The 27,130-nt window shown below is 45.4% G+C and overlaps 1 long non-coding RNA gene across 2 annotated transcripts; it reads left to right on the top strand.

The window, feature by feature from the left end:
* On the top strand, window positions 1-25,019 carry LOC132810147 (uncharacterized). Of its 2 annotated transcripts, none has more exons than XR_009642756.1 (4): window positions 1-15; window positions 634-740; window positions 5,137-5,236; window positions 24,244-25,019. It is a non-coding gene; the product is annotated as an uncharacterized LOC132810147 (long non-coding RNA). The 2 variants fall into 2 exon arrangements; XR_009642755.1 differs by lacking the exon at window positions 1-15 and adding an exon at window positions 232-383.
* Window positions 25,020-27,130: the final 2,111 nt, after the last annotated feature.

Here is a 27,130-nt window from a genome sequence, read left to right as displayed (position 1 = left end):
GAGAGAAAGGATACGGTAGGAAAGAAATAAACAGGGACGGGAGAGAAGCTGTGTTGCTATGAGCGGAGAGGTTTTACAAACAAATTGTGCACGTCGGAAAACACAAATTTGAACGTCCCAGTCCCGTATTTGCAGTAAATGGGGAATTGCCTCAGCGGCTGCAGGCCTGAGTGAGCGCCGCCATCTTTATTCGGGACAACGATTCACTGGACACGTGCGGGCCGCCATCTTTGTAGGGGGCAAGGTGCAGCCAGGCGCATGTGCAGCCTCTCTCTGGTACAGAGTCATTGTGATGACAGCAGCCAATCCTGCTCTGATTCACCTCTGGGCTCCCTCAGGACCACTTTGTCAATGTCTAGCTTCCTCAGTCTCCAACCATGGGGGTATTTTGGTCTGTTTAATACTGTATTATTACTTTTACAGACCATTTGTAAATGAGTTTTTCACGTGGCCCAGCCCCTGACCATGTGCTGCTCTATTATCAGATTATTTTGTCTTGAATATTTTTGAGTCAAGAATTCTTTTTTCCAATAAGCAAGTGTATTTTCCTTCAGTTTCTGACTATCAAATTCTGCACCATTTTCATTCCCTGTCATGCATTTTGCACCCTTGAACTGTGTTTCTCTTCCACAGATCCCAGTGATTAATGCCAAAGCCCTGTTGCCTGGGGAGAGGGTGATGCTTGACTTTCTTGTACAGCTGCAGTTTGTGTGGTGAAGGTGCTCCCACAATGTGGTTGGGTAAGAGACATTACAGATTATTCATTACAGCAACAGTGATGATTTGAAGATAATGTCCAAATCAAGAACAGTTTGTATTTTATCATCATGCTTATAATTTCACAAAAATACATTGAGAACTTTAGATATAAGCCAGATATAGAGATATTTGGTCAGGTGACCAAAAGCATTGCCAAAAAGCAGGTTTTGAGGGATGTCTTAAAGGTGGAACAGACCTGTGATGTTTTGTCTGCAAATTCCAGACCATGTTGCTTTAGCAACTGTAGAATCAGCTACACAGTTGAAGTAATGAATTAACAAATCGTTGGGAGTCTCGAAGAAAATGGTTGACGAGGTCTCAAAGGATGTGTGGTGCATGGAGCTAGGGATGAGACAGCCAGGAATCAAGTCAAGAATGAGAATTTTAATTGTTGTTGCTTATAGGAGCCTTTTGACGGATGAACATGTTTGGGGAGAAGTGAGCACGTGGGCAATAGAGCTTTCAATTTTTCTTGAGATTACAGGAAGGTTGAATTTGGGAGGCTGGCCAGGAGTGTGTTTGGATAATTAAGTCTGGAGATAACACACGATGGATGAGAGTTTCAGTATATGAGCTGAGTGAGGGTGGAATCAGCTAGAAATAGTGGTGTTGGAGTGGGACTGGGCTGTCACTCTTACCTCACCTCTGGGATTCAGCTGGTTGTCAGGTTGTGAATCAGGTGGTAACACAATCGGGAGCTGAGTGGCCCTGGTGGAGCCTAAAATGAGTGTCACTCAGTTGGCTGTTGCTAAGCAGCTGCTTGATAGCCCTGTTGATGAATACTTCCATCACTTTACTGCTGATCGAGGGAAATTGCCTGGGTTGGAGTTGACCTGTGTTTTTGTGTTGAACATCCCTGGGCAATGTTCCACATTGTCAGTCAATGCCAGTGCTGGATGGGTACGTGGCTTTGTGGGTGGCAAGTTCTGGAGCACAAGTTATCAGTATTAATTGCCAGAATGTTAGCAGGACCCATAGCCTTTACACTACTTAACCATTTCTTGGTATTATTCGAACTAAATCAAACTGACTTAAAACTCATGTGTGATTTTGGAAACCACTGTTGAAGGCTGAGATGGATCATCCCACTTTGCAACTGGCTGAGAATTGCTGCAAATGCTGCATGGATGTGTGAGATCCCTCCGTTAGTTAGGGTGGGGATATCTGTTGTGCTTCCTGCAACAGTTGATTAATTGTCCATTACCATTCACAAGTGGGTGTGGCAGAATCTGATCTGATCCATTGGTTGTAGGATCGTTTAGCTCTGTTGCTTGATGCTGATGCTGTTTGAAATGCAGATGGTCCTGCTTGGTAGCTTCACAGGTTGGCACTGCATTTTTAGGTATGCCTGGTGCTGCTCATGGCATGCCCTCCTTTCCTGTCCATTGTGATGGGTGAGTGCGGGATGTACAAACCATGAGATTACAGATTGTGCTGGAGTACAGTTCTGTTGCTGTTGTTATCCCACAGTGCCTCAGAGAGATCCAGTTTGAGTTCCTACATCTGTCCCATTTAGCACGGTGATAGTACCACTCAGCACAAGGGAGGTTTTTCTCAACTTTAAGGTGAGGCTTTGTCTCCAAAAAGACTGTGGGATGGTCACTCTTACCGATACTGTCATGGACAGATACATTTGCAGCTGGTAGATTCATACTGATAAGATCTAGTATGTTTTTCCATCTTGCTGGTTCCGTTACCGCCTGCTGCAAACCCAGTTGAGCAGCTATGTCCTTGAGGACCCGACCAGCTCAGTCAGTAATCCTGCAGCTGAGCTACTCTTGGTAGAGGACATTGAAATCCTGTACCCAGAGTAGGCTTGTCACCATTTTATTGCCTCAGTGCTTCCTCCAAGTGTTATTCAACATGGAGGAGCACTGATTCATCAGCCGTGGGAGCATGGTACGTGGTAATCAGCAGGAGCCATGAGACTTCCTGGTGTCCAAAGTCAATGCTGAGTACTCCCAGGGCAAATGGTTCCTGTGTGTACACCACTATGCCATCGCCTCTGCCTGTCTGTCCTGCTGGTGGGACAGGACATATCCAGAGATTTCAGGAGAAAGTGAAGACTGCAGATGCTGGAGATCAGAGTCGAGAGTGTGGTGCTGGAAAAGCACAGCAGGTCAGGCTGATGAAGGGCTTAGGCTCGAAACGTCGATTCTCCTTCTCCTCAGATGCTGCCTGACCTGTTGTGCTTTTCCATCATCACACTCTCGATATCTAGGGATGGTGATGTTGGTGTCTAGCCATTATCTGTAAGGGATGACTCTGTGAGTATGACTTTGTCAGGCTGTTCCTTGACTAGTCTGTGAGACAGCTCGCCACGTTTTGGCACAAAAAAACCGGATGTTAGTGAGCAGGATGTTGCAGAGTGGAGAGGGCTGATTCTGTGGTTGTATTTCCTAATGCCTTGTTAGATGCCGAGTGGTCCATCCAGTTTCATTCCTTTGTTGAGACTTTGCAGTGATTAATACAGTGAGTAGCTTGTTGGGCGACTGTCAGGTTGGCAGGAGTTTTTTCGCCATGGAGATCAGGAGATTCCTAATTCCAGTTATTTTTTTCTTGAATTGGCAAATGGTGGAATCTGAATATGCGATTTGAACAAGGACTTCAGTTGTACATTTTAATATTCTGGATAAAAGTTAAATACATTAGGTTTGTTCACTCATTTTAAATATCACTAACCCTGGTTTTGTTTCTTTGTAAAACACTGTCCATCATCCTGTCTCCTCCATCCTTCTCACCAACAACAAGAGCAAGGAGCACATTGAGTTTCTCTGTCACTAAGACTGAGACAATCCGACCAGCTGCCTCTGCTGCTTCCCTCCCTCCCACTAGCCCAACGAGACAAACTGCCTCACATGGTGTTCCTGATTTTTGTCCCAAACTTGCATCGTTCTCCAGTCTCTTGTCAAGTCTTATCAGAGCTCATCTTGATCTTTTACTAGTCTCGCTAAACCACAGACATTCCAATTCTGTTTCCTCCTCATCACTCCCCTCGCCAATTCACAGATATTGTTCCTTGTTCTGTCTGTCTGTCTTTCCTGGTTATGTCCTTCTCATCCATTCTGCAAAAAAACTAACATTTGACCTCACCATCATTTGTAAATCCTGCTCCATCTCCACTCTCCCTTTCCTTTCTGAATTCCTTGTATTTGGTGTCGCTGGATCTATCCTTGGTCCCTCCTGTATCTCACCTACATACTGCCAGGAGGTGACATCGTCTAAAAGCACAGTGTGAGGTTTGACATGTACACTGACGATGCCCAGCTCTCCTCCCCATCATCCCTCTCCATTGCTCCACTGTTACTCAGTTATCAAACTGCTTATCACATTCCCACTACTCGATTAACTGCAATTTCCTCCAATGAAACATTGTTACGGTTAAACCCATTACCTTCAGTTGCTATTACAAATTCCTTTCCCTTCCTGCTGAGCCCCTCCCTCTCGCTGGGTGCAGTCTGAGGTAGAACTAGACTAGACTCATCACAATATTGCTGTCATATCTGTAACCCCAAGGTGACTTTTTGATCAGACATCTACACAATCACAACACCAGGAATTCCAATCTCTTAAACGTTGCTTGTCTCCACCTTACCCCAGCTCCATTGCTACTGAAACCCCTGACCGTGTCGGCGTTGCCTTAAACTTGATGAATCTGAAACAGAACCCTTGATTTCGTGACTGACTCAGAATCTGCTAGCTTTCAGTGTTTCCTGCACAATTACCCCCGGTCCCTTTGTGGTGCAGCTTTCTACAGTTTCCACCATGTAAATAGCACTCTTTTCCTTATTATCCCTCCAAAATGACCGACTTTGCATTTTTTCAACTTATACTCCATCTGACAACTTGTTGCCCCCTTCTCCTGTGCATCTCTCACTCTTCACAATCCTCTTAGAACTTTACAGTTATGCCTTTTCTAGGAGTTCCCCCCCCCCCCCCCCTTCTAAACATTTACTGGGAACACTGGGCAGTGTGAAGCATGCAGAGTTGCTCTGTTTTTAGAGATACTCTATGGGAGGAGCTTGCTGCCCATTGGGCAAGTTGCCTCCATTCTGACCATCGAGCTGCATGAGCCTTTCACACCCCATGTCTTATTGATGAGGCACAGCAGCAGCACGGAAGGAAAAAAAAGAAGCAAATCCTGCTCTCCACATCTCACTGACTCTTGGAACATTCTGTCCCATGTGTCAAAGATCTGCCCTGTTCAGTCACATGAAGTCCCAAGGTGGAAACTCCTAGAAACCCACATAGATTTCCCTCTGAACTGACTGCTGACTCCAGGGGTAATGTGTCCAGTCATCCTGGGCCAGGAGGAGGGGATGGTGTGAGTTTCTAACCTGAACTGACAGTGATGGATTTTATAAACTTGTATTACAGGATACTACAGGTGGACATTCAGATGGTAATCTCAGTCATTGTAACACCAAACTCTGATTGAATTAGTCAGTTCATCAGGACCTGGATATTCGCATTGTGTGTGAGTATTGTATTCCATCTGAATCCCATTTGCTGCATAAAAGTTCTCCTTTGAATCTTCCAAAACCTTTAATGTGTGTCCTGTAAGCCTTGTATAATGAGCTGATGGGCGTAAGGTTGATTATTATAACGTGTAACTTTCTAAACCCTCTGTCACAGCTCCCTCAATTGCCTTTGCTACAAGGAGAACAACCTCAGTTTCCCCAAACCCCTGATTCCCCAATGTCTGTTTGCTCTCTATAAGGCACACATCAGGATTGTGTTGGAACATTCTCCACTTGCCTGCATCAGTGCAGCCCCCAACAATATTAAAGAAAGTGAACATCCTCCAGGACAAAGCACTGTGCCTGAGTGGTGTCCCATCCCCCCCTTCAGCATTCCCTCTCCCCATCCCAGAGACACAGTGGCATCACTGTGTAAAAGGTAAAGGCAGCATTGTCCCCCAGACCATAGGGCTGCTCTCTCATTAGGGAGGAAACTGGAGCCCCTGGAAGAAACCCATGCAGACACTGGGAGAATGTGCAAGTCCCACAGAGACAGTTGTCCAAAGCTGGAAACGAACCTGGGGCCCTGGCAGCAGGGCTAATCACTGAGCCATTATGCCACCCTAAATTGTAATTTGATTCACAACTACCACTTCCTCTGATAGTTCATTCCACACATAAACCATTGTCTGAACAAAAATAAACAAAAAATTCCCGAACACGTTTTTAAAGCCGTTCTGCTGTCACCTTAAAAGCTATGTACCCAGTCTTGAATCGCGTCCCTTCCTGGAAAGGACACCTGCTGTTCACATTACTGATACCACCCCTCCATGATTTGAGTCTAATAAGGTCGCTCCTCAGCCTCCTGCGCGCCAGTGAAAGAAGTCGCAGCCTATCCAGCCTCTGCTTAGAATTCAAACTATCTATTCCCATCAACATCCTGGGAAATCGCTTCTGAATCCGCTCCAAATACATAATGTCCTCCCGATATCAGCATGACCAGAACTGGACACAGAATTCCAGAAAGGCCTCCCCAACATCCATAATAACGTCCCAACTTCTGTACTCAGCGGTCTGAGCAATGATGGCAAGTGTGCTAAGCACCTTCTTAACCACCCTGTCTACATGTGACACAGACTTGAAAGACCCGAACCCCTCGGCCTCTTTGTTCCATATCACTACTCGAGGCCCTGTTTTTAATTAGTGTAAGTCTGCCCTCGTTTGTTTTATCAAGATGTAATATTTTGCATTTATTCCAATCCAAAAAAAACCCTGAGCATTAAAGACAGTAGGAGTATACTTAAGAGGGAAATCAGGAGGGCAAAAAGGGGACATGAGATAGCTTTGGCAAATAGAGTTATGAATAATCCCAAGGGTGTTTATAAATACATTAAGAACAAAAGGGTAACTCGAGAGAGAATAGGGCTCCTCAAAGATCAGCAAGGTAGCCTACGCGTGGAGCCGCAGGAGATGGGAGAGATACTAACTAAATATTTTGCATCAGTGTTTACTGTGGAGAAGGACATGGGCAATATAGAATGTGGGGAAAATAGATGTTGAATATGTCCATCTTACAGCGGAGGACGTGCTGGGTGTCTTGTAACCTGTACAGCTTGGTTAATCCCCAGCACCTGATCAGGTGTACCCTAGAACTCTGGGAAGCTGGGAATGTGATTGCTGGGCCTCTTGCTGAGATATTTGTATCATCGATTATCACAAGTGAGATGCCGAAAGACGAGAGGTTGGTTAACGTGGTGCCACTATTTAAGAAAGGTGGTAAGGACAAGCCAGGGAACTATCGACCCGTTGAGCCTGACATTGATGCTGGGCAAGTTGTTGGAGGGAATCCTGAGGAACAAGATGCACGTGTATTCTGAAAAGCAAGGACTGATTAGTGATAGTCAGCATGACTATGTGCGTGGGAAATCATGTCTCTCAAACTTGATTGAGTTATTTGAAGATGTATCAAAGAGGATTGATGAGGGCAGAGAGGTGGACATGATCTATGGAATTCAGTAAGGCTCTCGACAAGGTTCCCCATGGAAGACTGGTTAGCAAGGTTAGATCTCATGGAATACAGGAAGAACTCACCATTTGGATACAGAACTGGCTCAAATGTAGAAGGCAGGATGGTGGTGGAGGGTTGTTTTTCAGATTGGAGGCATGTGACCAGTGGAGTGCCGTAAGGATCAGTGCTGGGTCCACTACTTTTCGTCATTTATATATATGATTTAGATATGAGCATAGGAGGTATAGTTAGTAAGTTTGCAGATGACACCAAAATTGGAGGTATAGTGGACAGCGAAGAGGGTTACCTCAGATTACAACAGGATGTTGTTCATGGGTGAGAAGTGGCAGATGGAGTTTAATTGAGATAAATGTGATGTGCTGCATTTTGGAAAAGCAAATCTTAACAGGACTGATACACTTAGTGGCAAATTCCTAGATAGTGTTGATGAACAAAGATATCTTGCAGTGCAGGTTCATATTTCCTTGAACGGAGAGTTGCAGGTAGATAGGATATTGAAGAAAGTGTTTGGAATACATTCCTTTATTGATCAGAGCATTGAGTATAGAAGTTGGAAGGTCATGTACAGGACATTGGTTAGGCCTCTTTTGGAATATTGTGTGCAATTCTGTTCTCCGTGAATCGGAAGGATGTTGTGAAACTTGAAGAGGTTCAACAAAGATTTACAAGGGTATTGTCAGGGTTTGAGCTGCAGGAAGAGAGCAAAAAGGCTGGGGCTTTCTTTCCCTGGAGCATCAGAGACTGAGGGGTGACCTCCATAGAGGTTTATAAACTCATTAGTAGCATGGATAGGGTAAACAGACAAGGTCTTTTCCCTGAGTAGGAGAGTCCAGAAATAGAGAGCATAGGTTGAGGGTGAGAGGGGAAAGATATAAAAGGGAACTAAGGAGCAACTTTTTCACGCAGAGAGTGGTGCGTGTATGGAATAAGCTGCCAGAAGAAGTGGTCGAGGCTGACAATTATAGCATTTTAAAGGCATTTGGATACTTGACATGAATAGGAAAGATTTAGAGGGATATGGCCCAGGTGCTGGCAAGAGGGATAAGATTATCTGGTCGGCATGGACAAATTTGACCGAAGGTTCTGTTTAGTGCTGTTCATCTGTGACTCACAGCTCAGTGGGTTTCGGTCTCTTCAAAGATAAATCTTAGTCTGTTTTATTTTAGTAAAGCTACAACATTCAGTAGGGCGACAGTTTATTTCTTTTAAATACACATCTTATGATACTTTGATTAAGTTTTTTAATATAAAATATTGGTACTAATTTATTCTAGAGTCGTGTTTTGTAAAGCTGTAAGACTGTGTGCCTTTTTCTGGGTCTGTGGACTGTTAATGTGCAGAGATGGCCATTCGTACAGTGATGTGCTCTTCCTGTTGGATGTAGGAGATTAAGGAAAGTTTCAATGATCCTGATTGTCTGCAGGAAGTGAGGATGCAAATCCTGTAGGATTTCATGGATCAGATGGAGCGATGGTTAAAGGTAATGAAGAATTTACAGGAGCATGGGGGTGTGATAGGTGGCAGTTTCAGAAAGGTAGGAAAACTGCCGATCCAGTCAGGTAGATGGGTTTCCTCTCGGAAATGGAGGAGTGGAGGGCAAGTAGTGCAGGAGTTTCCTGTGGTTATTTCCATCTCAAACAAGTATACTGTTTTGGAAAGCGTCGGGGGTCACACTCTCAGGGGAATATCGCACTGACAGCCAAGTTACTAGTGTAATGAATCTAGTGTAATGTGAGGTATATCAGGTTCCACGCGATCGATGGTGATAGGGGGCTCTCTAGTCTGCAGCACAGACTGCAGTTTCTGTAGCTGACAGTGAGACATCAGAATGGGGTGGTGCCTCCCTACTGTCTGGGTGAAGGATGGCTCGAGGGTGCAGAATATTCTGAAAGGGGAGAATGATCAGTGGGAGGTCGCTGTACATTGGTACCAATGACATAAGAGAAAAGGATGAAGTCCTGATGAGAGAATATAGCAAATTAGCCTGGAGGATAATAAGCAGGATCTTGTGGGTAGTAATATCTGGATTACTCCCTGTGCCACATGCTAGTGAGAGTAGGAATAGCAGGGTAGAGCAGATGAATGCGTGGCCAAGGATCTGATACAGGGGAGAAGGATTCCCATTTTTGGATCATTGGAATCTCTGCTGGGGGAGAGGTGACGTGCATAACAAGGATGGATTACACCTGAATTGGAAGGTGTCTAATATCCAAGCAGGGAGATTTGCTAGTGCTACTCGGGAGGCATTAAACCAGTGAGGGCGTGGGGGTAAACCTAAAGAGATAGTGAGAAAGGAGGTAACCCTGAGGCTGGTACAGTTGAGAAGTTAGACAGGCAAGGGCAAGGCACAGAATGAGGTCGGACTGACAAGGTACAATAGACAATCGGTGCAGGAATAGGCCATTCTGCCCTTTGAGCCAGCACCACCATTCATTATGATCATGGCTGACCATCCACAATCAGTATCCTGTTCCTGTCTTATCTGCGTAACACTTGATTCCATTATCTTTAACAGCTCTATCCATCTCTTTCTTGAAAGTATCCAGAGACTTGGCCTCCACTGCCTTCTGGGGCAGTGCATTCCATGTGTCCACTACTCTCTGGGTGAAGACGTTTCTCCTCAACTCTCTTCTAAATGGCCTCTCCCTTATTTTTAACCTGTGTCCTCTGGTTCTGGACTCACCCATCCGTGGAAACATGCTTCCTGCCTCCAGAGTGTCCAACCCTTTAATAATCTTGTAGGTCTCAATCAGATCCCCTCTCATTCTTCTCAACTCAAGTGTACACAAGCTCAGTCGCTCCAATCTTTCAACATATGATCATTCCGCCAATTCCGGGAATTGTCCTCGTGAACCTACCCAACACTCCCTCAATAGCCACAATGCTCTTCCTCAAATGTGGAGACCAAAACTGCACACAATACTCCAGGTGCGGTCTTACCAGGGCCCTGTACAGCTGCAGAAGGACCTCTTTGCTCCTATACTCAATTCCTCTTGTTATGAGGGCCAGCATGCAGTGAGCTTTCTTCACTACCTGCTGTACCTGCATGCTTGCTTTCATTGACTGATGTACAAACACCGAGATCTCGTTGTACTTCCCTTTACCAAACTTGACTCCTTTTAGATAGTAATCTGCCTTCCTGTTCTTGCTCCAAAGTGGATAACCACACATTTATCCACATTAAACTGCATCTACTATGCATCCGTCCACTCACCTAGCCTGTCCAAGTTAACCTGTATTCTCATAACATCCTCCTCACATTTCACCCTGCCACCCAGCTTTGTGTCATCAGCAAATTTGCTAATATTACTTTTAAGATGTTCATCTATATTATTAATGTATATTATCAACAGCTGCGGTCCCAGCACCGAACCTTGTGGTACCCCACTAGTCACTGCCTGCCATTCCGAAAGGAAGCGTTTATCACTACTCTTTGCTTCCTGTCAGCCAGCCAATTTTCAATCCAAGTCAGTATATTCCCCTTTGTAAATCCATGCTGACTCTGACGAATCCTATTACTGCTATCCAAATGAGCCATAATTTCATCTTTTGTAATTGACTCAGCGTCATTCTCACCACTGACATCAGACTAACCGGTCTATAATTCCTTGTTTTATCTCTCCCAACTTTTTTTGAAAAGTGGGATAACATTAGCCACCCTCCAATCTGACTCTACATCTCCTGATTCTGTGTATCCCCCTTCCCAAGGGACTGAACGTCATCCCTCATCAACAGGGCCATCCCACCCCCTCTGCCCATCAGTCTGTCCTTTTGATAGCACTGCACTGCATTTATTTCAATGCAAGAGGTTTTACAGGGAAAGCAGATGAGCTTAAGATATGGTTTTGAACATGGGACTGGGATATAGTGGGTATGACAGAAACGTGGCTTAGGTTGGACAGGCCAGGTAGCTTAATGTTCCAGGGAATAGATATGAGGAAGGGTAGAAAGGGGGATAAGAGAGAAGGTGGAATGGTGTTTTTGAGTAGGGATAACATTATTGTTGTGCTTAGGGAGGATATTCATGGGGGTTCGCCCGTTGAAATTACTTGGGTGGAACTGGGAAATAAGAACAGGACGATCACCTTATTGAGGTTGTCTGTGTGGGTTTCATCCAGGTGTTCTGGTTTCCTCCCACAGTCCAAAGGTGTGCAGGTTGGGTGGAGAATCCAGGCTGGATTGCCGTATTGTTCAGGGATGGGCAGGTGGGTGGATTGGCCATGGGGAAATGTTCAGAGATGTGCAGGCTAGGTGGATTGGTCATGGGAAATGCAGCGTTACAGGGGTAAGATAGGAGGCTCTGAGGGTCAGTGTGGATGTGATGGGCCGAATGGCCTGCTTCCACACTTGGGATTCTTTGACGCCAATTCTACTGGTTTTAAAATAGTTGCAGAAAATAATAGATCAGATCTAAAAGTTGGTGTTCAAAATTGGACAAAGGTGAATTTTGATGGTACAAGGCAAGAACTTTCAATATTTCTTTGCAACCCCCAGGTAAAGGGACGGCTGGAAAGTGGGAACATAAGAACAGAAGGAATAGGAGCAGGGGTAGGCCATCTGGCCCCTCAAGCCTGCACTGCCATTCAATAAGATCAGGGCTGATCTTTTCATGGCCTCGGCTCCACTTTCCTGCTCTCTCACCATAACCCTTAATTCGATTCCTGTTTGCAAATCTACATTTTGCCTTAAAGACATTCAAGTTGATAACATCAACTGCTACACTCAGCAGGGAATTCCACGGATTCATAACCCTTTGGCTGAAGAAGTTCCTCCTCAACTCTGTCCTAAATCAGATACCCCCTTATTTTGACGCTGTGCTCTCTAGACTGACCCGCCCCCCAATGGAAATAACCTCCCTGCTTCTATCTTATCTATTCCCTTCTTAATTTTATTTTTTCCAATACAGCCTCCCATTCTTCTAAATTCCAACAAGTATAATCCCAGTCTATTCAGTCTCTCCACATACACCAATCCTCTCAACCCCCGACTCAAACTAGTGATCCTCCTCTGCACCCCCTCCAGTGTCAGTACATCCTTGTTGAAGTAAGGAGATCAAACCTGTACACAGTACTCCAGGTGTGGCCTCACCAGCACCCTGTACAACTGCAGCATAACCATCCCTCTAGCAAGGAAGGACAATAAACCCTTCACCATCTCTTTTAGTCCCCTGGGATGCATTCCATCACGGCCAGGAGACCCATGTTCTTTTGGGCTGTTATCTTTTCCAACACTACCTCTTTACTGAGAGTGACTGTTTCCATGTCCTCATCTGCTATTGCCTCCATAGGCCTGTGAAAATGAGACAACAAGATTACATAGACAGTATGTTCCTGTTAAAGCCAAGTCTGGTAGGTGTAGAGAATGCTGTGTGTCTAGAGAAATTGAGGGTCTGGTCAAAAAGATGAAGGAGGGATATGGCAGCTACGGACAGCTGGGTTTGAGTGAATCCCTCGGAGTATGGGGCAGTAGGAGTACACGTGAGGGAAAACAGGAGGGCAAAAAGGATACATGAGAGAGCTTTGGGGGGAAAGAGGTTTAAGGACAACCCAAAGAGATTCTACAAAACACTAAGGACAAAAGAGTAACCAGGCAGAGAATAGGGACCCTCGAAGATCAACAAGGCTGTCTGTGGAACCACAGAAGGTGGGAGAGATACTACCCAAGGATTTCATGTCAGCTTTTACTGAAAGAGGATATGGAAGCGAGAGAGTTTGGAGAAATAAATAGTGATGATTTGACAACTGTCCATATTACAGAGGAGGTTGTACGGGATGTCTTATACAGAAAGCTGAGTAAATCTGTGGGACCTGATCAGGTGTATGCCAAATCTTTGTGGGAAGTGATCGCCGGGCCCCTCGTTGAGAGATTTGTATCACCGATAGCCGGAGGTGAGGTGCTGCAAGACAGGAGCCATTATTTGAGAAAGGTGATGAGGAAAGGCCAGGGAACAATACACTGGTGAGCCTGAGGGTAGTGGCAGACAAGGTGTTGGAAGGAATTCTGAAGGACAGGTTTATATGTAATTGGAAAGGCAAGAAGTGATTAGGAATAGTCAGCATGGCTTTGTACATACATCACTAACTTGGACTTCAGAAAGACATTCAAAAAGGTTCCACATAACAGACTGGTTAGCAAGTTAGACACCATGGGATGCAGAGAGAGCCAGCTGTTTGGATACAAATTGGCGGGAAGGTTGGGGACGGAGAGTAGTGCTTTTCGGACTGGAGGCCTGTGATGAGCAATATGGTGTAAGGATCAGTGCTGGATCCACTGATTTTCATCATTTATATCAATGATTTGTGTGTGAATATATGAGGTATAGTTAGTAGGCTTACAGTAGACATCAAAATTGGAGGTGCACTGGACAGTAAAGAAGGTTACCTCAGAGTACAATGGGACTTCAATCAAATGGGCTGAGGATTGTCAGATCGAGTTTATTTCAGATAAATGTGAGGTGCTCCATTTTGGAAAAGCAAATGAGGGCAGGAATTATACACTTAATGGGAAGGTCCTGGGGGGTGTTGCTGAACAAAGAGATCTTTCAGTGCAGGTTCATAGTTCCTTGAAAGTGGAATCATAGGCAGGGTAGTGAACAAGGTGTTTGGTGTACTTGCCTTTACTGGTCAGTACATTGAGTAGTGGAGTTGGGATGTCCTTCTGCGGCTGCACAGCACATTGATTCAGCCACTTCTGGAATTCTGCTTTCAGTCCTGGTCTCCCCGCTATCGGAATGATATTATGAAATTTGAAAGGGTTCGGAAAAGATCTGCAAAGATGTTGCTAGGGTTGAGGGTTTGAGCTATATAGATAGAGGGTGAATAGGCTGGGCTGTTTTCCCTGGAGCATCGGATACATTTGTGAGGAGCATGGATAGGATGAAATCCCAGAGTCTTATTCCCAGGATATGTGAGTCCAAAGCTTGGGGGCACAGGCTTCAGGTGTGAGGGAAAAGATTTAAAAGGGATCTAAGGGGCAATGTTTCCAGCTGAACATAGTACGTGTGTGGTAGGAGCTGCCAGAGGAAGTGTGGAGGCTGGTACAATTACCCAGTTATGCCTTTGAGATGTTGTATGTGATTAGCAAAAGTTTAGAAGGATACAGGCCAAGAGCTGGCATATGGGATGATATTAATTTAGGATATCTGGTCGGCATGGACAAGTTGGATCGAAGGGTCTGTTTCTCTGCTGTACATCTTTATGGCACTACTAAAATTAAGATGGGTTTCTCTTTTATGGAGAGTTAGCAGAAGATCAACTAATTCTCTTGGAGCTGAGAAGGTTAGGCAGGGATTTCGACCAGGAGCAGATTTGTTTCCAGGATATTTAATTTACAGAGAGACAGACGGAGAAATTATTAACGTCACAATTTTGAGTAACTACCTTCAGGTAAATGGCAAATAAAACAGGTTAAAAATGTGAAGATTATTGTACTCACTAAGTTCCAGATGCTCAGAACAGTTTGGACGCAGATTCAGTAGTTATTGAGAAAACAAATTTGGAATTTAACTTTTTTTAAGGAAGGATTTGGAGGCTACAGACAAATGGGAGGTGAGTTGGGATAGACTGGCACCATCTCCAGAGGGGCCAGTACAGCTGAATAGCCCCAAACCCCTGTGCTCTGCGTTACTGCCCCATTCACTGTGAATGATGAAGCTCATCCCAGGGCAGAGTCCAAGAGACATACAGCATGGAATTAGACCCTTTGGTTGAACTGGTCCATGCCGACCAGATATCCCAACATTTGGCACATATCCCTCTACACCCTTCCTATTCACATACCCATCCAGATGCCGAATGGTGTAACTGTACCAGCCTCCACCACTTCCCCAAACAGAAGATTCCATACAGGCACCCATCTCAGTATGAAAAAAGTTGCCTCTTGGGTCCCTTTTAAATCTTTCCCCTCTCACCTTAAACCTACACCCTCTTGTTCTAGACTCCCCCACCCCAGGGAAAAGCCCTTGTCTATTTTTCCCATCCATACTCCTCATGATTTTATAAAGTTCTATGAGGTCACCCCTCATCATCCGATGCTCTTGGGAGGAGCCCACTCATGTCACAATGGGGCCCAGGTGATTGACAGCAGCTTCAGACCAATAGGAGAATTGGCGTGATCCTTCGGCCAATGGGAGTGAATTGGGGTGGGTCCAGCAGGCCAACACATGGCCATGAGCTGTGCAGGCGCAGTGTCACTGTGAGAGAGGTCCTCATGAGTGTGAAGGGAGTGGGAGAGACTGCAAAGTCTGGGGAAGAAATTGAGTTATTGTGGACTGGGAGGGTTTATAAACGCACAGTTTTAGGCTGCTAGACTTAAATGAGAAATTCCTGGTAAATTAGAACAAAAAGAACTGCGGATGCTGTAAATCTCACTCAACAGCCAAAAGATACTGGAAAAGCTCAGCAGGTCTGGCAGCATCTGTGAAGAGAAATCGGAGTTAACATTTTGGATCTGCTGACCCTTCCTCAGAACTGATGCTACTGAAAACAAATGTTGGTATATATGCAGAAGATCGGGGTTAAGGAGTAAATGATAGGTGGTGATAGAGTCCAAAGAGATGGGAGCAGTTGGACAAAGGAGTGGATAACGATCTGGCTGGGGCAGGGTGAATAGCCGTTTATGGGGACTGTTGGTGGCTAACTATAGCTAATGTGTAATGGTAGGTTATGTACTAACAAGGCCTGGTGTGTGGTTTAAGAGGCTATGGCGCTAGGACATTGGAGCGTTCAGGACCTAAATTATTGATTTTGATACGGGGGCTAGAGGGGTGCAGGGTCCCCAAGTAGAAGATAAGGTGTTGTTCTTCCAACTTGCGTTAACATGTGGCACTGGAAAAGCACAGCAGGTCAGGCAGCATCCCAGGAGAAGGATAATCGACATTTTGGGCATATTCCATTCATCAGGAATGCCGGGATTGGGAGTGGGGTGGGAAGTAAGAAGGCTGAGAGATAAATAAGAGGGATGTGTGGTGTTGGTGGGAAGTGGGCTAGGAAGGCAATGGGTAGATGTAGTTAGAGGGTAATGGAGATAGGGTGGAGTGGATAATTGGAAAGGAAAGTGGACAGGTGGGACACTTTAAGGGCGTGGTGTCGAGTTGGAGGGTTGGATCTGGGATAAGGCAGGGGAGGGGAGATGAGGAAACCTTGATTCTGTGGTTAAAGGGTCCCAATTTCTTCCTCCAGGCGTCGGGTAGCTGGGATTTGGTGGTGGAGGTGGCCCATGACTTGCATGTCCTTGGAGGAGTGGGTAGGGAAGTTGAAGTGGTCAGCCACAGGATGGTGGGGTTGGTTGGTGCATGTGTCCCAGAAATGCTCCCTGAAACATTCCGCAAGTTGGTGTCCCAGGAGACAACATCGAAAGCAAAGGCCATAATAGGTGAGGTGTTTGGATGTGCAGGAAAATCTCTGCTGGATGGGGAATGGTCCATTGGAGGTGAGGGGGAGGTGTAGGCACAGGTTTTGCACCTCTTGTATTGACAAGTGAAGGTGCTGTGAGTGGAAGGTGGGTTGTTGGGGAGCATGGCTCTGACTAGGATTCACAGGGAATGGTCTCTGTGGAATGCTGAAAGGAATGGAGAGGGAAATATATCTCCGGTGGGATCTGATTGGAGGTGGTGAAAATGGCGGAGGATGATGCGTTGTATCTGGGTGGAAGGTGAGGACTGGGGGGTTCTATCCTTGTTGCAGTTGGAGAGGTGTGGTTCAATGGCAGAGGTGCGGGAAGTGGTGGAGATACACTGGAGGGTATTGTTGACCACGTAGGAGGGGAAATTGCAGTCCTTGAAATATGGTGTGTTTTGGAATGTTCTGGAATGTTCTGCCAGCTTGCATCAAGCTTCACTGGAACACTGCAGTAAGCATGAGACAGAGATGTTGGCCAGGGAACAGGTTCGTGTGTTTAAAGTAGCAGGCAGCTGGAAGCTCAGGGTCTGTTTTGCAGCAGAATGTAAATCATCAACTGCCATTTCCAGCACCTCCACTGAGCTGCTGCCAGACACAGGTTCCTGTCCCCTCCATTCACAGCTATTCACCCTCCCAGCAGATTGTTATCTACTCCTTTCTTTCCAAATGTTATTTTTTCTTTTGGGCTCTGTCCCCACCTATTATTTACTCTTTACCCCCTATCTCCTGCAGTCCAAAGATGTGCAGTATGGTGAATTGGCCAAGCTAAATTTCCCATAGTGTTCAGGGATGTATAGGTTAGGTACATTAGTCAGGGTAAATGTAAAATAATAGGGTCGGGGAATGGGTTTGGTTGAGAAACTCTTCAGAGGGTGAGTGTGGACTTGTTGGGCCGAATGGCCTGTTTCCACACTGTAGGGATTCTAATTTTCCCAGCTGCAGTCAGTTCTGAGTGAGGGTCACTGGACCTAGAGTGACCCTTAGTGTGTGCAGGAGGAGGAAAGGGGAGTTGGATCAGTTTAGACTGGAAGGGTTTAATTACACTCTGTACAGGTAGTTAGGCCTGAATTAGAAACTCTTGGTCCCACGTTTACAGCAAATGGGAAAACGGCTGTGGGCCTCAGGCGGTGATGGGTTCTGGGTTATGGCCACCATCTTTATTGGGGACAAGGTACAGCGAGGCGCATGGGCATATCCTCTTCCTGGGTGGGGTCGGGGTGATTTGAAGAGGAGCATTTACACATCAAACACATACCAAGAGAAGTATTTGTCTTTACTGTTCAGCCTGCACTGACTGTGAGTTTTATTTTGTGAATTCATTTTATAGGATTTTATTTAATAATTGAGACAGGGATCTCAAAATCAACTTTCTATCGTCAGCAGGGTCATCAGGATCGGAATACCATTGACATTTAACTGGGGAAGGAGAAAGGTGTGTCTGTTCTGTCTGTGGGAAAGTATCTCTTTTTTTCAAGCAAAAAGCAGAAAGATGTTCCAAGGGATCACCCTTTGGGTTTGTGCTCAATTCTGGGCCCTGAGAGGGAACACAGATTTGTCCAAATTACACCTCGTCTCTACATAGGAACTGTCAGATTTAGACCCAATCACCCACTTTCTGATGTTAACCTGTAAACTCCTCATTTTCAATTCCCTGCAAGCTTCTGATTAAAATTCCTTATGGACTCAAATTCCAGCACCATTTCGGGTGGAATGTTCCAGGTTTTGACAACTGTCTGTTCATTCAGAAACTGCTGAGGTCCGTATTGACTCTGGGGTTACAAAGGGCTGAACTGAAAGATGAGATGCAGTTCTTCAGCTCCCATTTAGATGCATTGGAACAGTACAGGAGGCTGAGGGCAGTGTAGGTGTGAGCAGACAATGACAATGACAGGGCTGCACCGTGAGGGCTGCTTGGTTCAATGAGAGTGTTTTGGAGTTGGGTGTAAATAGAGCGAGGGGAGACAGGGAGAAGGTGAACCACAGCTTCAGTTTTAGTCCAGGCCATTCAGCAATTCACATGTTCCCAAAGGGAACAGCCAAGTTGTAAGCGATACCTGCTGAGTGTTTTTTTTAAAACAGTTTTTAAAGTGTAAAATGTCAGCTTAAGTAAAGATCGGGGCTTTTGATGATAATGGAAATGTTGGAAGAGAAGGAAGGTTTTTGCTCACTTAAATTCTCCTAATGGGAGTAACTAGCTGAAACTAGAGACACATTGTTACAGGAGCCCTCAGACCCGTGGGGCGCTCCTCTTGTACAATGTGGGAAATAAGGGACACTTCCAGTGTCCCTGACGGTTGTGTGTGCAGGAAGGGTGTCCATCTGCAGCTACTGGGAAACTGCTTTTCAGACCTGGAGCTGAGAGTGGACTCACTGTGGAGCAATACTGAGAATGCTATGGACGGCACGTTTAGTGAGTTAGTCACACTGCAGGTGAGGGTTACACAGGCAGAAAGGGAATGGGTGACCATCATATCAAGCAAAAGGCTCAGGAAGGGAGTGCAGGACGCCCCATGATCATTTCGCTTCTCATACAGATATTGTGCACCGCTTGGGATTCTATAAGGGAGGGAACAGATGGGGTTGCCTCTCAGGGGAAATCAGCAACAGCCAGGTTCATGACCCCATAGAGAGCTCTGCTGCACAGAACGGGAGGAAGGAGAATGGCAGAGCTATAGTGACAGGGGATCCAGTCGTCAGGGTCAGAGACAGGCGTGTCTGTGGCCACTGACATGAATCCAGAACAGTGGAATTGAACCCAGGTCCATTTATTGATAAAGTGCACAGACTAATAAAGGTCAACGTCCCAAATGCAACCTTCAGCACTTGGTCACCCTAAAGCTCTATTTTCCAGGGTCTGTGCACTTACTCTGAGCCCTTCAGAGGGATTGAAGGGGATGGGGAGAAAACAGGAACAGGATTGTGTTGTAGATCTACAAGCTAACCGTCACCCTCCCCTCTCAGTCTCCCCCCTCTGTCTCCCACCCCCCATCGTACCTCCTCCCCACCGCAGGGAAAAGACCTTGTGTATTTACCCTATCCATGCCCCTACTGATTTTATAAACCTCTATAAGGTCACCCATCAGCCTGTGACGCTCCAGGGAAAACGGTGTATTCATCCTCTCCCTATAGCTCAAATCCTCCAACCCTGGCAACATGCTTGTAATACTTTTCTGACCCCTTTCATGTTTCACAATATTGTTTTGAGAGGAAGGAGACCCGAATTGCACGCAATATTCCAAGCATGACCTAACCAATGTCTGTATAGCCGCAACATGACCTCCCAACTCCTATACTCAGTGCTCTGACCAATAAAGGAAAGCATATTAAACACCTTCTTCACTATCCTATCTACCTACGATTCTGCTTTCAATGAGCTGTGAACCTGCACTCCAAGGTCTCTTTGTTCAGCAGCGCTCCTGAGGACCTTACCATTAAGTGTATACATCCTGCTAATATTTGCTTTTCCAAAATGTAGCACCTCACATTTATCTGAATTAAACTCCATTTGCCAATCCTCAACCATCTGACCAAGATCCCGTTGTAATCTGAGATAATCTTATTCACTGTCCACTACACCTCCAATTTTGATGTCATCTTACTAACAATACTTTCTATATTCACTTCCAAATCATTTATATAAATTATGAAAATTAGTGGATCCAGCACCGATCCTTTGTGACACCCCACTGGTCACAGGTCTCCAATCTGAAAAGTAACCTTCTGGCACCACCCTCTGTCTTCTACCTCTGAGCCAGTTTTGTATCCAAACGGCTCGTTCTCTCTCTGTATTCCGTGAGATCTAACCTTGCTAACTAATCTCCCATGGGGAACCTTCTTGAACGCCTTACTGAAGACCATGTAGATGATTTCCACCCTTTTGCCCTGACTTAAGTTCATGAAACGTGATTTCTCACACACAAAGCTGTTAATAGTATACAGGACTTAACTCTGTACATTGGAGTCTGCGTCACCCAGTTATGGGTGTTCATATTCTGGATAAAGTTCACGTACACCAGCTTTGTGTTAGTGACTGTGTATCGAGTCTTATTAATATCACCAACACAGTGAGTTCCTTTTCAAAGGCAGTCCCTATATCCCTAACCCTGCTCCCATCTGCTCTGTCTCCTCCATCCCCACCAGAGACAGTAAGTGGTAGGAGCTCATGGAGTTTCCATGTGAGTGAGACGGAGAACATCTTCCCTTCTTTCCTCTAGTCCACCAAGAAATGGTGGTAGTGTCCTTACCTCTGGACCAGGAGGATCAGGTTCAAAGTTGAGTGACAGCATCTTTGAAGTGGCTGATTGGAAAACCTGCCCAAGCCACCAGGCCATACTGTCTCCCAGCTGTCCCTGCCTGAGCCTCTAAACAAAACCTTCCTGTAGTTTCTCTCCTGTTAGACTCTCCCATTGCTCAGTTTGTCCAGGATCCCCTCCTGCTGCTGCACTGCTCATGTCCCTCACTGACCTGTCCATCCCCCAGTGTCCTCCACATTCATTCATTGTTTACAATCCCATTGTCCCAGTCCTCCAGCCCCGCCCCCTCCACCCTATTGGGCAGTGGCTGCTGTCAATCACTCAGGCTCCTGTGTGATCTGGAGCATGCTCAGCAGGAGGGGAGACCGGTGCATGGGCGCAGTGCTGGGCAATTGTTGGTGTATGTGCAAGGTGGGTCAGTGCCAGGGAGAGCGGCTGTGGGTGTGTGGGATTGATCTTTCATTGGCAGCTCACTCCCTTCCTCCCTCTGGGAACAGGTCCCAGGGGAATGGCCCCTCCCCTGGTATCGGGACAAGTGGTCGGCGTATCAGTGGGGGAGTATTTTGCAGAAAGTTATCAGAACTCGGGTGAAGATTCAGGGATGTTACGGAGAGGAACATTCATTTTAGTTCATTTTTATTCAACCAGATATGATTTGGCCAGTGTGTGCAGGATGGTTCTCATCAGAGGATCGGAGTAGGGGAATAAATAAGAGGTTCCAGATTGGGGGGGAAAACGTCAGTCCGTTCTGTCCCAGAAGGAAGCCCTGGGAGGTGTGGGGAGGATTCACCAACACCCAGGAGGCTCCGAGTCAGACTCATTGATTTGATTAGATTAGATTTCCTACAGTGTGGAAACAGGCCCTTCAGCCCAAACAGTCTACACCGACCCTCGGGTTACCCACCCAGACCCATTTCCCTCTGATTAATGCATCTAATATTATGGGCAATTTAGCCTGGCCGATTCACCTGACCTGCGCATCTTTGGATTGCTGGAATCGAACCTGTGACCCTAGTGCTGTGGGGCTGCCGTGCCATCGTGCCACCCCTTTTTTTGGTTTTTAGTCTGTAGGCAGGAGCTAGGAAGCTGAATTCAAAGAGAGGAGAGAGTTAGAACTAGGTGTGGAGGGAAGGAGTGAGGAGATTATTTTGGATTTCAGCTCACAGAAGAGAGAAATTGTGAGACTGAGATTTAAAGCTTTGGGGGAACAAAGAAACTGCAATTTAATACTATAATTGTCTTATGAATTTCCATCCTGTGTTAACAGTGGTGACTTGTTTTCTCTGTTGTAGAGAACCGAAAGGGCAGATTTGCAGATGAGAAATTTAAATTGAACTTCATTTTCAGTTTTGATAGTTACTTGATCCGTGCCGATCTGAATATCATTGGCCTTTTTCATGTGGAAGGGAAGGTGTGTATTCTGTCCGTGGGTGAATATTTCAAATGTCAGTGTGACTGGGAAAATTACTGAGGTACAGCCAAGTCCATGTTAGCGTGGTGACTGTGGAGAGAGGATCAATCTAAACATCAGGTCATAGGCAGAGAACAAAGGGAACTAACACCTTCAACATATTGTCTCACTATAAACCATTGTTAGCAGCTAACCTGAGAATGCAACTTTAAAAAGAAGGGTTTTGTGATTTACACATGAAAGAAGTCAAACTATCACTGTATTCTCACAGATGAAAGGCTTAACAGACAATTAATTTTTCAATGTATAATTTCAGTTACATCACACTGCAAATTTTTGCTATAAACTCTGTGTTATGATCGAGCCCTCCACAATCACTTGATGAAGGAGCGTCGCTCCAAAAGCTAGTGTGCTTCCAATTAAACCTGTTGGACTACAGCCTGGTGTTGTGTGATTTTTAACTTTGTACACCCCAGTCCAACACCAGCATCTCCAAATCATGACTCCTTTGGGGAGGGTGGTGAGTTTTGGATTCAGCTTTCCAGTGATTACCATAAGAAGATGAGCACTGGGTACAGGAGAGGGAATGCAGCTCTTCGAACCAGCCCCACCATTTAATACGGTGATGATTGAGCTCACCTCGGTCTCAGCTGGGTTTTCCTGCCTGCTCTCTCTCACCCTTCATCTCATTGCAAATTCAACATCTGTATCTCTTCATTAAATCTGCTCATTGTCCTGGCATCCACTGCATTTTGAAGAGGGAATTCCACAGATTCACAGCACATTGAGATAGGTACATTCTTCTTCATGAAATTAGAATAGAATCCCTACAGTGCAGACTCACCCATTCCCTGTATTTCCCGTGGTTAATGGCTTAACCTGCACATGCATGGACGCTGTGGGCGATTTAGCATATCCAATCCTCCTAACCTGCACATCTTTGGACTGTGGGATGAAACGGGAGCACCCAGAGGAAACCCGCTCAGACACGGGGAGAACGTGTAAACTCCACACAGTCACCTAAGGCTAAAATCAAATCCAGGTCCCTGACACTGTGAGTCAGCAGTGCTAACCATTGAGCCACCTCTGCTTAAAATCTGCTCCTCCTATTCACTTCCCACGCCCCAGTTGGCTGAATCTATATTCCTTACATCAGTAAATCAGGTTGTGGAAGCAGGTGTCTCAGTAAAACCCAGTGACAGCCCATATGTCCTGTGTGTCTGAATGGGGATCCTATACACAACACCCTCCAGTCCACATTTTTCATACACTTTCCAGAGACAGGGCTCCAGTGGCTTCTTGGGGACTACAACACCCACAATCCCTGTGGCAGGGACCACACGTGTGTGGGGAAACCCCGCACTGTACATGTACAGAATGTGGGCGGGTTTTGGAGCATGTGTTTTAGGTAAGTATACTTTGCAGAAAGTATTTCACACTGTGATTGGCTGAAGGGATGCATCTGCTTCTGGTATTGATCTGTTAGGGGGTCACCACACCCATGTAGGACCACTCTCCATCCCCAATTCATTGTAATGCTGGGAATCAACAAATGGGAAACAAAGAAGGATCTGACCCATTCTCCCAGCCTGAAGGTTCCTCTTCTGTCCAGGAGCTGCCACCTCCCTTTCTGTTTCCTTGTGTTTCATTCTGCTGTTACATTATTGACTTGCAGCAACTGAAGGGAAAGGAAGTGAACCCAGAAAGGGTGCTGAGTCTGACCAGGGACGGGAAGTGGTGGCATGGATCTGTTTATCAGTAACTCCATGAGAATGGGAGGGTGTACATTAGGGGGTAGCAGAGTCAGAATGATGGGAGAGAGTAAGTGGGCTGGAGGGTTACAGCTTCGGGGGAAGAAAGGGGAAAAAGATATTCCAAAGAAGCTAGAATTGTCTGCTCTGAATTTCTAACCTGTACATATTCCTTTATACAGGGTGCTACATGGTGAAGGTTTGCAGACTGAAATCTCAAAATCATGTGCAGATTGTGATTATGTTAACCAGCATTTGAAGAACCGAAGATAGAGAATCACTCCGCCAAAATCCTGCAACACTCCCACACAGCATTGTTGGTCTATCTGCACCAAATGGACTGTGAATGGTTCAAGACAGCAGCTCACTACCATCTTCTCAAGGGTAACTAGAGATGGGGAATAAATGCTGGCTGAGCCAGTGATGCCCATATCCTGGAAATGGTTTCTATCTCTAGTTGCTGAACCCCAGTTGATGTTACTGCAGGATGGTGAGGGACGCTGAGTGCATCCTCCAGGAGGCAGCACCATCACATTACCCCCGCCTACACCCACACAGTAACACCGCCACGTCACTGGAACAAAAGGTAGTGAAGCCAAAGGAGGACTTAGATATAGTTCTTCGAGGTAAAGTCATGAAAGGGGATTGGAGCACAGCAGGAACAGGAGACTGAGCTGGATGGTCAGCTGTTTCCCATTGAATGGTGGAGCAGGATTGAAAGGCTGAATGGTCTCCTCCTGCTGCTATCTCCCAGGTATGTATATAGCCATGGAGCCCGGGTAGGAAGGAGTGGGCAGGGATTCTCCAGGAGATTGCACTTCCACAACAGGTTTCAGTGAGGGAAGGTTTGATGGATTTTATTTAACATTTATCTTTAACACAAAGTTTGTAAATTTTGGTTTTAAAATGTTGTAAAAGTTTTTTGCAAAGCAAATAAAATTAAAGAAAATAAATTAAACTGTCTGAATATAACAGTTTTAAAACTCTCAACCACTGTAAAACAAAATCCCTTTTGTCACGGACACCATCACTTTCCAGTTACTCAAGCTCCAGGGAAATATTCCCTCCCTGTCTGAACCTTTGGTTTGATGTAATTGCTTTTCAGGTCTCCTTCTGTGAGCTGCGAAGCGTTCTTTTTCCCCATTTCCCTGACACAGAAATGTTATCACAGCAACCTTCCCACCATCAAAATCATCATTATGCCATTTTGCTTTTGGTTAACATATAATCACCAGCAGTGCAATAGTGAGGACTGCAGATGCTGGAAACCAGAGCCGAGATTAGAGTGGTGCTGGAAAAGGGCTTTTGCCAAAACGTTGATTTTCCGGCTCCCGGATCCTGCCTGACCTGCTGTGCTTTTCCAGCACCACTCTAATCTAGACATATCACCACCAACAGTAAACCATTTGTGTAACCAATTGAATATTTCCAAAGAAAGCCCATTACGGGCCAAGCAAACCATTACAAGTGACAGAGTGAGAAGGGACTAAATCAAAGTAGAGTTGTGGGGAGGGGGCAGCGGTGGGGATAAAGCACTGTATCCCCTGCGGTGCCCACCTCTATCTAAAGGCATCGAGAGAATTGATACACACCACATGGTCCTTCTCCAAGGACACCCGGCTGTGTAGCCTTTATCCTCAATCATAGAATAGAGTCCCTACAGTGTGGAAGTAGAGCACTGGCCCATCAAATCGCGCCGACCATCCAAAGAACATCACCAACCAGAGCACGCTATCACTGTAACACTGCATGACCCATGGCTGATCCACCTAGTCTGCACAATCCTGGATACTATGGACAATTTAGCATGACTGATCCACCTGCACATCTTTGGACTGTGGGAGGAAACCAGAGCACCTGGAGGGGACCCACACTATCATGGGGAGAATGTGGGGACTCCACACAGGCCGTTGACCAAGGCTGGACTCCAACCTTGTACCTGATGCTGTGAAGCAGCAGTGCTACAATCACAATTTAAATCAAAACAGATGATCCTTGCGCATTGTCACATTACTGTTTTTAGAGACTTACTGCCCAGAGACACAGCCTGAGGTTCAGAAAGTGGCAATGTACGATCAGTCAACTCCAGCCCAGTTAATGTGGTTAACAACATCAATACTCCAACAGTGTCATCATGTAAAAGGTCAGAGAAATTGATCCATCAGCCTCAAACTGACTGACCACGTGGCTGTCAGTGACTCCAACACAAGTGAATGGAAACATTGCTCAGAGCCTGTTTCTGTAACATTCTACACAACCAGGAAATAAAAAAACGAATAATTAGCTGAAAACAAGGCAACTGCTCTGTTAGAGTCAAAATCATTCAATGTTCAGTTATTGACCATTACTGACTCTCAGAATATTCTAATCTGCAGAATCACAGTAAAAGGGGAAAGTAAACAACATTCTTGGCAAAGACTTAATGAACCAACTGCTTGTATAAAAACAGCTTGGAACAAAGGGGCTGAATCCTCCACAAACTGACAAACACAGATACCATCAGATTTATAGATAAAGATTGGAATTCTTTGGAAAAACACTTCCCTGCTTATGGTGTGCGGTAAAAACCATTCTCAGTGAAAAGAATATGTTTCCCCTCAGAAAAGCAGGTGTGTCGCGCACTTACAGACTGACTTACAGACAAAGGAAACCTGATCTGAGACTCGCAGGTTAATGAAGCTATTAGTGACAGCCCATTGCACACAACAAGAGCTTAGACCACAACAGATTCTAGTGAAACCAACAATGAAATGAAAAAGGTGAAATAGTCTTTAAAATCATGCAGCATCTCTCAATCAAATAATCCTAGTCGACTTCCAAACATTTTAAAACTATTAATACCAATGTATATGTATTTATTTACTTTCCTAATTTCCTCCAAAAAATATATATGATTATTCTCTTCACAATATATTTTAAATGGTCAATTAATAATCTCAATTCATTTCCAATTATTCTTAGTATAAAACAACTTGCAAACTAAAATAGTTTTCATGTTAATAATGACACTGGAAACATTGTTATGTAGTTTAACCATATTTCCAAATATTGTTTTGGTTCATTATTGCA

This window comes from Hemiscyllium ocellatum, unplaced genomic scaffold, assembly GCF_020745735.1.
Source record: "Hemiscyllium ocellatum isolate sHemOce1 unplaced genomic scaffold, sHemOce1.pat.X.cur. scaffold_154_pat_ctg1, whole genome shotgun sequence".
NCBI classification, from domain to species: domain Eukaryota; kingdom Metazoa; phylum Chordata; class Chondrichthyes; order Orectolobiformes; family Hemiscylliidae; genus Hemiscyllium; species Hemiscyllium ocellatum.
The sequence above is the reverse complement of the archived record's forward strand: the minus strand, read 5'-3'. Positions and strand labels throughout refer to the sequence as shown.